Below are 12,675 nucleotides of genomic sequence, written 5' to 3' on the forward strand. Positions count from 1 at the left end.
ATACAAAGTTCTGGAGACAGGTGGTGATGGTTGCCCAAGAATGTGAGTGTATTCAATGGCACTAAAGTGTCCACTTAAAAAAATGTTTGAGATGATAAACTTTGTTATGTGCGTTCTACCACGATTTTAAAAAATAATTGAAAAAATATTCAATACCCCTTAAAGAAAAAGGACTTAACACGAAAAATAAATTATTACCTCTGACTGTTTTTCAGGTAGGAGATGGAAAAATACTAGTTAAAATTCACTTTTAAGGCTGGGTGCGGTTGGTCACGCCTGTAATTTCAGCAGTTTGGGAGGCTGAGGCTAGAGGATTGCTTGAGCATAGGAGTTCAAGACCAGCCAGGGCAACATGGTAAAATTCCTTCTCTACAAAAATTAGCTGGGCATGGCGGTGTGCACCAGTAGTTCCAGCTACTCAGGAGGCTGAGGCAGGAGGATCACTTGAGCCTGGAAGGCCAAGGCTGCAGTGAGCCAAGATCACACCCCTGCACTCCAGTCTGGGCCTGGGTGACAGAGTGAGACCCTGCCTATTTAAACAAACAAACAAACAAACAAAAAGTCTAGGATTCAGACATTAAAACACTTTCTCAAGGCCAGACGTGGTATAGCCCGGATCTGACTCCAGTCAGCTGACCCCACGGCCCCTCCACAGCTGTCCCCTCTGCCCACTCGTTCTTTTCTGTTTGAGTGTAAAGACTAATAAAAAGAGAGTGTGGTGCAGACTCTGAAGTTTCAGGTTTGGGTTCCTGAAATGCTGCTGTGAAGGGAAGGAAAGAGACAGAAGTTTCCATTTTTGAATGTGTTCATCGGACTGACAGAAGACAGCAGTCTGTCGGAAATACTGGCCTGGCATTCAAGGGAGGGGTGGATTTGGGAGCTGTTGTTAGGCTAGTAAAAGCAGAAAGTGGGTAAGCTCAGCAGAGAGAGAAAGGAGGAAAAGGGACAGAAAAGAGAGAAGTGAGAGGAGCCCAGAGCCAAGGCGAGAAGCTGGGGAAATGCCCACACTGTTCAGTAAGCAGACAGAGGAGCCAGCCAGGAGACAGGTGACAAAAGCAGCAGGTGCACCCTGGACGCCCAAGATGAGCCTGAGAGGTTCTTACTGTGGCAAAGTGCAATGTTTTGGGCTCTGCGAACATATTAGCCTATGTAGATCATGTTTCAGGCCCACAGTTCTGGAATCTCCATAACAGCTATGTGAGGTCAGCAGAGAAATGTCATTGTTTCCACTTTACTAATAAGTCAGCAACCACAATATTGGTCAATTTCTCAAGGTCCTACACCAACTAGTCCATATCTTCCAAGTCCAGATTCCCACTCCCTTATGACGAGAGTGAGGAGTGGGAGAGCGAGCCACGCTAGGCAACAGGGGATGCATCACAAGTAGAGACAAAAAAAGAAAATCCTAAAACCAATGATAATAGCGATTCTACGCAAAATGCAAATGCACCTTCCTGAGAAATCTTTTTGTGATGTATGTTCTAAGCAATTGCTGCAGTTATTGGTGAGTTTTACTAGTATACATGTAAGTTTCCAAATAACACACTTGAATTACTTATTCTCTCATAATCATCATCTTAAGCATACAGAAGTAACTCTGGAGAATTCTCAGTGATTCTGGCTTACCAGAATTAGGACCCACTCTGAAGACCTCACCTAATCTTAGTCACCTCTTTAAAGGCCCTTCTCCATGTCTTTCTGTCACATTTGAGGTAAGCTCTAAAACCCGTGCATTTTGGGGAGCAATTCAGTCATAACTGTATGTGTACACTACCTAGTGTCATTTTCAGGACTTACCTTAATGTTTTGGAGTTGGACGAGTTATTAGAAGTGTTCAAATTTACTTTTTCCTCAAAGCCAAAATTCCTGGCAGACAGCGGTTAACTCACTGGAGAACTGTACTTTCCCATTCGGGAAGTCTGGTATATGGGATTGATAATTTATACCAGGTAAAAGTAGAAGGAGAGGTGGGTAGGGGGGCAGGGTTAAGCAAAAATACTGAATTCCAAAGCAGAATTGATCTGTAGTAAGGAAAGGAGGCTACAGGCTGGGCAAGGTTGCTGACACCTGGAATCCCAGCACCTTTGGAGACCAAGGTGAGGGGACTGCTTGAGTCTAGGAGTTCGAGGCCAGCCTGGGCAAGATGGTGAGACCCCTATCTTTACAAAAAATATACAAATTGAGCATAGTGATGCCATGTGTCTATAATCCCAGCCACTGAGGAAGCTGAGGTGGAAGAATTGTTTGAGCCTGGGAGGTCAAGGCTGCAGTAAGTCATGTTCATACCACGACAGGGTGAGACCTTGCCTCAAAAAAACTTTTTCTTTAATTAAAAGAGGCTACAGAAAAGGCAATGGCAATGAGAGTAGACACTAAAGCATATTAAATGCAGGGCCCAGAGTGGTCAGCATTTTTTGAGACAGGATCTCACTCTGACACCCAGGCTGAAGTCCAGTGGTGCAATCTCGACTCAGCCTTGAGATGCAGCCTTGACCTCCCTGGGCTCAGGTGATCCTCCCACCTCAGCCCTGGGAGTAACTGGGACTACAGGCACCTGCCACCATACCTGGCTAATTTTTTCTTTTTTTTTTTTTTTTAAGAGATCTGGTTCTGCCATGTTACTCCAGGCTGGTCTCGAACTCCTAGGCTCAAACACTCTGCCTGCCTTGGCCTCCTAAAGTGCTGGGATGACAGACATGAGCCACTGCACCCAGCTTCCCTCTTAAATATAATTTCTCTTCCAAATGGGACACTTCCTTTAATTCCCTAGCCAAATGGCATGACTCCTATAAATCCAACTCTGTAGGAGATGCTGGGACTGGAGCCCTGAGCCTTTCCCGGGCTGAAGCCTCATTTCCCAGCTGCTGCAAGTGTGGGCCTTGAGGGCTCTCGGTTGAGTTGGCCTACAGGAGCTCCCGCATGGAACAGAGCTGCCTCATCCCAGCTCATGCCCTCTTCCTAGGCAGCTTCTCCCCCTCCTTTCTGCTCGCACTGGTTTCCTTGCCTTTCCTCTGGCATGCCAGGTACACATCCACATGGGCTGTGCCTTCACTGATCCATTTCCTGGAATGCTTTCCCAGCTATCTGCATGGCAAACTGCCTGGCTTCCAGCAAGTCTTCCTCAAGTTCCTCTCCTCAGTGAGAGCTGTTTTAGTCAACTGCATAATCCTACAACCTGCCCCCTCCACCCCACCCCAGCATGCCCATCCTTCAGTCCTTTTTTGACTTTTTTTCCCCTAAACTTTTTTTTTTCTTAAGAGATGGGATCTCACTATGTTGCCCAGGCTGGTGTCAAACTCCTGGCCTCAAGCAGTCCTCCCACTTCAGCCTCCCAAGTCCCTGGGATTACAGGTGTGAGCCACCTGCCCAGCTACTTCTAACCTTTTGGTTTGCTATCTCCCTTCCCTAGAAGGTACGCTCACAAGGCAGAAGTTTGTTTTGCCCACAGATGTGTTCTGAGCCATAGTTGGTACTCAAGACATCTTTGGTGAATTTTTCATCAGCTAAAGGAGGGATATAATTTCAGTCTTTAGATGATCTAACTCTCTGACATCAGAAACAGACATGATGAAGAAAATGTGGTGGTCTTCTTTAGACGCTAGAAATCGTACACTGTCTCAGAGAATTCTAAGTCTCAAGTTTCAGTGCTGTAAAAGCAGTGGCATAGTGCATCCACAGCAAATCATTTTCTCACACCCCCTTGGCTGTAAACAACAAAACTATTTTCAGTAATTACTAAAAACATTTTTACTGTTATACTTCATTTTATGCTTGTTTGCTTGATTCCTTCTTTAGTTTAAAACAATTAACAAAAATAATAAAGATAGAATTCAAATTCTGTAATAAATTAAGTATGAACTAGCATTTTGCTTACCAAAGAAAAATGTTAAGTCCAGCCCACATTCAAGACAGGGGAATTGGAAGGGAAGAATATGAAAAAATTTGTAGACATATTTTTAAACTGCCACACACAGCAATTATTTAGAACCAACAAACAGATTTGATGGGGGTGCTTATTTTATTCACAGATATTGTTTAGAACTGCTGGCCCAAATAGATAATGAAAAGCAGAGGATCCTTTAGTCATTTTTATTAATTTATACATTCCTTACAGATAATCGTCTCTTGTTGTCAGTATCTGGGCAGAATACTCCTGCTTCCCTATGCTTGGTAAACCATTGAATAGAAAGAAAGTAGGTATAGAAGATGTCGGATATTATGGTTGAATCATGGTCCTCAAAAAAGCATGATGAAGTTCTAACTCCCAGTATCTTAGAATGTGACCTCATTTGAAAAATTTGCAAAATAGGGTCATTATGGGATATAACTAGTGATGATGAGGTCATACTGGATTAGAGTGGGCCCCAATCCAACATAACTGGTGTCTTCATAAGAGGGGCCCAGAGACCCAGACACACAGAGAGAATACCCGTGATGATGGAGGCAGAGACTGGAGTGACGCTACAAGCCAGAGGATGTCAGGGCTCACCAGCAGCCACCAGGAGCTAAGAGAAGCCCATGGAACAGATTTTCCCTTAGACTCTCCGGGGGGAACCAATCCTGGAGACCCTTGATTTCTGTCTTCTGGCCTCCAGAACTGGAGGGAATACATTTCTGCTGTCCTGTCACTCAGCTTGTGGTCCTTTGTCACTGCAGCCCTAGAAACTGACTCTCGAGTCTTCAGGAAAAACTGACCAAGCCGCAGCCTGTGGAACACTAGACAGGGAGCACTGTGGGACAAGCAGGTTATTTGAGGCAGGAAATTATTTTTAAAGGAAAAGCCAGCCAGCTGTGGTGGTTCACACCTGTAATCCTAGCACTTTGAGAGGCCCTGGCAGGAGAATCACTTGAGCTCAGGAATTCAAAACCAGCCTGGGCAACATAGTGAGATCTCATCTTTATTTATTTTAAAAATAATGAAATAAATACATAAAATGGATAATTTTGCTTAGTTGTGTTCTGAATACTTGCAGATCCTTTTTTTTTTTCCTTTTTCTTTTCTTACAAGTTCCATGGCAGGAAATACTTATAGATTCCTCTCTGATTACCTACAGGTTTCCTGCATATTGCAAACCTATCTACTATCTTCAGGGCTACAGGAAGGTAGAAACAAAGTGAACCAAAATTGATCAGGATTGGAATGAATGCTGACCAGACAAATTCCATCTCCCTTCATTTAAAGATACCCAAGGGCATGGCTTTCCCTCCCCGAGCTGGTGACTGTCCTGTTTTCATAACCGTGGGCAAGGCAGTGACCTCAAGAACACCAGCAGTAAAAACTGAGTAATGATGGGAGCAGCTGCAGGAGTGGAAAGATTAGAGAGGACATTTTATCCTCCTGCAGCATGAGCAGGAATCTAAGCTCTTCTGTCTCAAAATGTCTTCAGTTTCTTAACTGCCTCCTTAAACTCCTGCTTAAAAACTCCACTTTCTGTTAGGAAAATGAAGGTGGACAGACAGTAGCAGGGCCTGGGTTCCAGGGAGGACCCCACAGTCCCTGGGCACAGGCCTAGGGCAGGGCAATGTGTTCCGTGGAGGATCACACAGTCATTTCACCTGCGGCTTTTTTGCAGGGGAGTGGATAGGATGAGAGAGTTGGACTAGCAGATTTCCACATGCTGTGAGTCTCACTGATTTCTGAGTCTGGCTTTAAATAGATTGATCCAGGCAGTACAAACATTCCCCCCGCCCCGTTCCTCCCTTCGCTTCAGAACAGTTATTTCTCCATTCTTGACTTGACTTTTCTAGATTAAGGACTCGATTGCTGGTGAGTAGTTAACATCCATCATCCTCTTATCTTGGGCCACCTGTGACCATCCCAGAAGGTCGCTTTGCCATGTGGTTGCTGATTCAACATTAAAGCTTGTAGAAGCACTTGGAAAATAGCAACCTTGGAGAAGGTCTAGGTTTTGATTTTCTCCTAAAGCTTTATAACAAACAGAAATGACTTTACATGTAATTGTTCTATTGCTTCCCTCTCTCATTTCTTTTTAGCTAAACTTTTTCTGGTTATCAATTAATACATATTCATTGCTGAAAATGTGGACAATATAGAAAGTGATTCTGTCTATGTTATTTAATATGCAAACAAATATTGTTAATAATCCTATCCCTCAGAGACAATTATTAGTAACATTTGATATATTACTTAATAGGCTTTTTTATATGCATTTATATGTATATTTATTTATTTTTAAATTGGGATGTGCTACGCCAAATACTTTTTGTTGCTTTTCTTCAGCCAATATCATGGCTTGAAAATTTTTCCTTGTAATTAAATATTCTATGAAAATAATATAATGGCCTTTCTCAACGTACAATTATATGTATGCACTGTTCCCCTATTATTTGATATCTATATCGAGAGAGATATTTTATATTTCTTCTTTTTTTCTATGTCACAGAACATGTGGTTTTATATATATAGTTATAGTTATATCTTGGTATATATTTGGGTCTTTTCAAATTACAGACAACCTGATAAAAATCTAAATAGCTAAATTGCTGTGACCATGTTTATTATTTCATCAGTAAGACTTGCTGAGCAGACAATGTGTAATGATTTTAGTGCATGTTGTTAAATTATACTTCTGAAAGAAGTTATACCAATTCACTTTTTACTAGGAATATATGACACTTTGTTCATTTTACCTCAGGCTGGCCAAATGAATATATTTGTTCACGTATCTACATATATATATGCAAATATATACACACATATAGTTTTGTTTTGTTGTAGAGATGGGGGTCTCGCTATATTTCCCAGACTAGTCTGGACCTCCTGGCCTCAAGCGATCCTCTTGCCTCAGCCTCCCAAGTAATTGGGATTATAGGCACAGGCCACTGTGTCCAGCTAATTTTATCTTAAAAACAAACTATTTGCTCATTTTGAAGGTGAAAGATGATACCCTAATTGTTCTCCTGGTATGTGTTTATTTGATTAGTAGTGAGGTTGGACATTCTTTCTAGCTGAGAATGAAATTTCAGCTAGAATTACAATGAGTTTGGGAGTGACACATTTTAGACTGGCTTCACAAATAAATCTTTTCCATTTCTCTTATTATTATGTATCATATTTGAATATTGTTTGTCATGATAGTTTGCTGAATGTTCTGGTACACATGTATTTTAAATGATTCAGCCAGAGAGAGCTTTTGTCATAAACTCAGCTTCTTAGAAAAATAAATACATCAGACAATTATTCTCTGTGGCTCCCAAGGGTAGATTAGGTGCGTAATTCCATAATTTGGGAGTACTGAACAAAAGCGCCTCATTTCATCCATTTGACTAAGATTTCTGCATCCAATTGGGGCATCCAGCCCCAATTCTAGACATGACACAGCCATACAAGAGTCAGCCATGGTCCCTGCATGCATGGAGCTTCATCGTAGTACAGGGCACAGGTGACCAAAAAAGGAAAACATACAAATATATAAAACAATATAGAGTGTGAAGTGTGAAAAAAAAATCAAATGAGAAGTTATTGAGCTAGAGAATAACACTTTCCTACTTTGGGTGTGATAGAGAATTCTTTAAGGTGACATTTCAGCTGACACCTAAAGGAAGAGAAGAAGGAGCAGTGTGGCGATCCTGACTTAGGAGGGAGTTTGGCTGGCCGAGGGTGCAGAACAGATATGGCCCAATTCTTTGGGGTGTTTCAGGTCATGGCAAGGAGGTTGAGTGTTATTCTGAATTCAATGGGGAAGCCATTGATGGTTTCCGAAGAAGATTGTGTTGTCTTGCCCAGGTAGGAAACAGTGCAGCAAAGCAGGTGAGAAACAATGGTGGCCTGGGGTAAAGGTAAGGAGCTGGAGGTGGAAACAGGTGGGCTAACCTTCTAAACAAGGGCTATAATGTGAAGTCATATGCATGGGAATTTAATTTACTCGCTGACTTTAAAGCCTCTCTTCCTGCTATTTGCAAGCCTGTTAAGATTGGACTGACTCTAAAAAAAAAACAAACAAAAAGATTGGACTGACTCTTCTGCAGGGGAAACGTCAATTCAGAGTGGTGGCTGGGTTGTCCTTTATAATTTCTCACAGATAGTACAAGGTGTGTCTGATTAAGCAAGAGTTAGATTCAAATCCACACATTGTTGAACACCCACCAATCGCCATCCCCTGTTCTAGGAGCTTTTACCTGCTGCTATAGGAAATAAGCCAAATTTAAGTCACTACACAGATAAATCAAACCCGAGCTTCCATCCTACTGCTTGTAAGAAGTGCATTTTCATTGTCTGAGTTCTTCCTTCCTTGAAAAGTAAAACCCTCCAGGTGCTTACTTAGTCCAAACAGGGTAGTCCTGTTAACTATCGTTGTGCAGAAAAGAAACTGAAAAGTCTAATCACTCTGCCTCATGTTCCAACCACTGCTCTGGTGACGCTGGTACCGGAAACAAGACGTTCAGCTCTCAGGCATAAAGGCTATAGCAATGGGTACTCCACACCATGGGACACTGGGTTACTGGTTATAACTCTAGTGACAGACAGTTGCATTTACAGTTAATCAGCCATTTCTCTTGACAACCCCCAGGGTCTAAGGTGGTGGATCAGAACGTAACGCAATCACATGACTCTGTTCCTCACTGACCCTCCCCTAGGATAAGACACCATCACCAACTCCATCACCAACGTCACCACCAACACAGTGGATTTCTCCTTGAGGGCTGTTATTGTACATTTCTGACCACTGAGCCTTCTTAGGACCATCCCAGGCCATCAGAAGTGTTGTCATAACTTGAGACCTTAGAGGGAAAGGGTCAGGAGTTCTGATTTGCAAGGGAACTCCTTGATCGCTTTGCATTTTGCTCACCTCTTCAACCACTTTCAAATGCCACTCAGCAATAGACCAATAGCAAGCCCCTCACCCTAGCCAAGCCAAAAAAGAACTGTTCAGTCTGCATGCTACTAAATCAGGGACCTACCTACCTTCCTTACAGCCGCACACCTAAAAAGTGTATAGATAATACTGGTTCTATTTATGATGTAAAATGTTTTGAATGCATTTAATGATCAAAGAGTCAGAGATGAGTCCTAAGTCTCCATCTCTGTTAACTGGACAGGTGATGCCACCGACTGAAACAAAGATTATCAGAGGGTATCAGATGTGCAAGGAAGATGGTAACTGATTTGTACATTTTAGGTATACAGTTTTGTGTGGTTTGGGTTACTATTATTATTATTATTGCTTTTGTTTTTAATACAAACAAAAGGAAGTCCTGGGTGCTAAGTTCAAGAGAAGAGGGTGGAAACGGTCAAGAGAAGAGATTTGGAAATGGTCAGCATATTTGTGGTATGACATTGACTGGGAGAGGTAGGAGCTGCGACAGGGCCTGAGGCACAGCATTGTCTGAGAAGCAAGCTCACAGAGGAAACTGAGTCAGAGCTCTCAGGGTAGCAGAAAGACAATCTGGTCATGGAACCCAAAGGGAGGAAACATTTCCAGAAGGAGGAATCTGTTTCACAGTGTCCAAAGCAACAGAGGTCAACAAAGACAAGGCCTACATCAGGTTATGAATATCTCAAGTAGATAACACCTACTGAGGCCTCTTTTGGAAACTTATTGACCAAAGTCATATGATTCGATTACATTTCCCTTCAACAATTTGTGCCTGGAGTTGTATCACATTACTCTTATCAGAACCATTTCGACAATCATCTACTAAGCAGTAATTGGTATAACTGAGGTCTTTTCGTCACATCTTACTTTGCCCATTTTATCAGAAGTAAACAAGCCTCTTCTTGAAACCAACAAAATCTCATAACTACTCTATTCCATTTTGGCTTCTGCCACTTGAACATGGCACTGCCCAGCACAGTATGTGTTCTTCTGAGTTCAGTATGTCTATTTGTGTGTGAGACAACGACTTAAGTCTCCCATCCATACCTCTTATTGGAATACTATGGAAACTTCTCTTGAACAGCATATGACATTGTTTGTTTAGTTTGGGCATATCATTTAGTCTGACATTTCTCATTAGTCTGACATCATTTAGTTATGGCTGCTTGGAGCCAATGTGACCATAAGCAGAAATACAAATATAGACACTGAAATTAAATGTCAGTGCTTGGTTACAAGACAATTCATAATATGCTAACATTAAATTTCCAGGTCATTTAAGTGAAAACATAAAACCTCAAAATCCTGCAGACGCCCTTCCCCGAAGAATACACCTCTTGATCTACATTTCAGAAACACGGCCAGAGAGATTACGTCTGGTGAATGCCCACTGCTCTTTGCACGCTAGCTTTTATTTTGGATTTCGTCTCTCAGAGTCTTTGAAGGAAGAAGACTGGAGTGGGTACCCGGGAGGAGCAACAGTAGCTGTGGGGAAATGGGAGTGACAGGTCTTGGTGGTTTCCATATACTTGGTTTTGGAATTGTTTTAACTCTTTACATATATTTCCATCTTTTCTTACCAAATAAAGGGAAATTTATTTGATGATTAACTATGGTGTATTGACTTCTTTTGTGTCATCCACAGTGTCAATTAATACAGTGACAATTAAGTCAGTTAAGTCTTCCTTATTATATACTCAAGCACTTAATATTACTTGAAAAAAAAAAAAAAAGACTTGCATAATGACTGTTGTCACCTTAGAGATCAGCAGGAGAACTCATTAAGAAAACCTGGCTTTCCGGGTGCGGTGGCTTAAGCCTGTAATCCCAGCACTTTGGGAGGCCGAGGCGGGTGGATCACGAGGTCAAGAGATCGAGACCATCCTGGTCAACATGGTGAAACCCCGTCTCTACTAAAAATACTAAAAATTAGCTGGGCATGGTGGCGTGTGCCTGTAATCCCAGCTACTCAGGAGGCTGAGGCAGGAGAATTGCCTGAACCCAGGAGGCGGAGGTTGCGGTGAGCCAAGATCGCACCATTGCACTCCAGCCTGGGCAACAAGAGCGAAACTCCATCTCAAAAAAAAAAAGAAAAAGAAAAAGAAAACCTGGCTTTCTTCTTTATGTGGAAGAGTAGGAATGCAAAGCATGGAAGTATATTGGACACTAATTATTTTTGCCCCATAAGAAAGGACATTTTCAGCCAGGTGTGGTGGCACATGCCAATAATCCCAGCACTTTGGGAGACTAAAGTGGAAAGATCACCTGAGGTCAGGAGTTCAAGATCATCCTGGCCAACCTTTTGAAACCCCATCTCTACTAAAAATACAAAAATTAGCTGGGTGTGGTGGCGGGCATCTGTAATCCCAGCTACTCAGGAGGCCGAGGCATGATAATTGCTTGAACCTGGTAGGCAGAGGGTTCAGTGAACCAAGATCCCATCACTGCACTCCAGCCTGGGCTACAGAACAAGACTCTGTTTCAAAAAAAAAAAAAAAAAAAAAGACATATTCTAATGACATTTAGGATTATCTAGTACTTAGCACAAAGTACTGCAATTTAAAATATGTCTTCCTTGCAAACCGCATCTTATTCATTTATTCATGTTTGTATACCTTCTTTCCAATATCTATGCTCCATTGTTTGAAACTCTTAACAAGTACTTCATAAATGGTGATTTGAAGAAGCTGAGAAGTAAGATTAAATGGCAAGTCCAAGGTTACCAGCTACTAAGCAGCAATTAAGACTCAAACCTAAGACGTTTAACTTTACCTTCAGTGACATAACTGTCATTTAAGGAGTGTTGAGGAAGAGAAAGCAGCTCTGACATCCCGGTGCTGACCTGGAGCTATCTGCTGGGCCTTGGTGTTGCTAAGAGCTTTTCCAGACCATGGTGTTCTGTCCAAGGAAAACAATTTCACAGAATACCAAAGTCAGACAAGGGCATACCGTAACCCCGATCAAGACAAAAACAAGACCACATCATAGTTTTGTCTGAACACAGACAACATTTAGGCATTAACCACAAAAATGACAGATACGTGTGACTGCTGGTTCTTTATTATTCATGGCTTAAGCTTCTGTCTAGACTTGACTCCTTCTAAATAAGACTTATTAAGATATCCAATCATGGAATTACCGCCACTTCCTGACGGCAACCAATCCAGAGTAAGGCCTTGCTTTCTTGAACTGTTCCCAAAATCACATAACACAAGCCCATAATAAATTCTAACGCCTTACTGAGATGCCCCCGCGATTCCTCACGCACGCATTCCTCCTGGCTTCAAGAAGTAATAGCTCAATTCAGTTGCTACAAGCGTGTTCCTGGTGAGTGTGTTGAAGAGCACTGACGGCTCCCCCTATGCCCAGGGGCTATGCTGTGTATACACACGGAGGGTTTAATTAGATAACCTTGTAAGACTGTTAATATCCCCACTTGGCAGATAAAGATATGGAGGTTCATGAAAATTTAACGAGTTGCTTAATCCAACCCTCCGCTAACTCTGCATTGAGCACCCTCTTTCCTATACCCTCTGCTGGCGCCCACTCCCCTCTTCTGCGGGCACCGGCCCGGCGGACCGGGATGCTGCTAGGAGCTACAGCCCAAACATGTTACTTTTGCAACACACCTTTCCTGTGTTTATATAAGAAACTATATTCGGGTTCAGAAATGCTTTGCGACTCCACGGCTGTGGAGCCTGAGGCGCGGCCCAGCACGCAGCAGCGGTGCAGGTGGCTGCTCGCTCGCGCAGGATCCGCTCCGGGCCTCCGGGGGCGGGTGCACGATCCACGAGCCACTCTCCTGGAGGAGTGACGTCGGGACAGACCAATCGCCGCA

At 42.6% G+C, this 12,675-nt stretch overlaps 1 long non-coding RNA gene across 1 annotated transcript in view; it reads right to left on the bottom strand.

Moving 5' to 3' along the window:
- The window catches only part of LOC141581553 (uncharacterized), a 60,535-nt gene extending 47,948 nt beyond the window's left edge, over window positions 1-12,587 (bottom strand). The window contains exons 1-2 of the long non-coding RNA XR_012514251.1: window positions 12,467-12,587; window positions 11,610-11,735 (exon numbers count right to left, since the gene is read on the bottom strand). This is a non-coding gene — a long non-coding RNA (uncharacterized LOC141581553). The remainder of the gene's footprint in view (window positions 1-11,609; window positions 11,736-12,466) is intronic.
- Window positions 12,588-12,675: the final 88 nt, after the last annotated feature.

The sequence above is a fragment of the Saimiri boliviensis genome, chromosome 16 (genome assembly GCF_048565385.1).
Source record: "Saimiri boliviensis isolate mSaiBol1 chromosome 16, mSaiBol1.pri, whole genome shotgun sequence".
Taxonomy (NCBI): Eukaryota; Metazoa; Chordata; class Mammalia; order Primates; family Cebidae; genus Saimiri; species Saimiri boliviensis.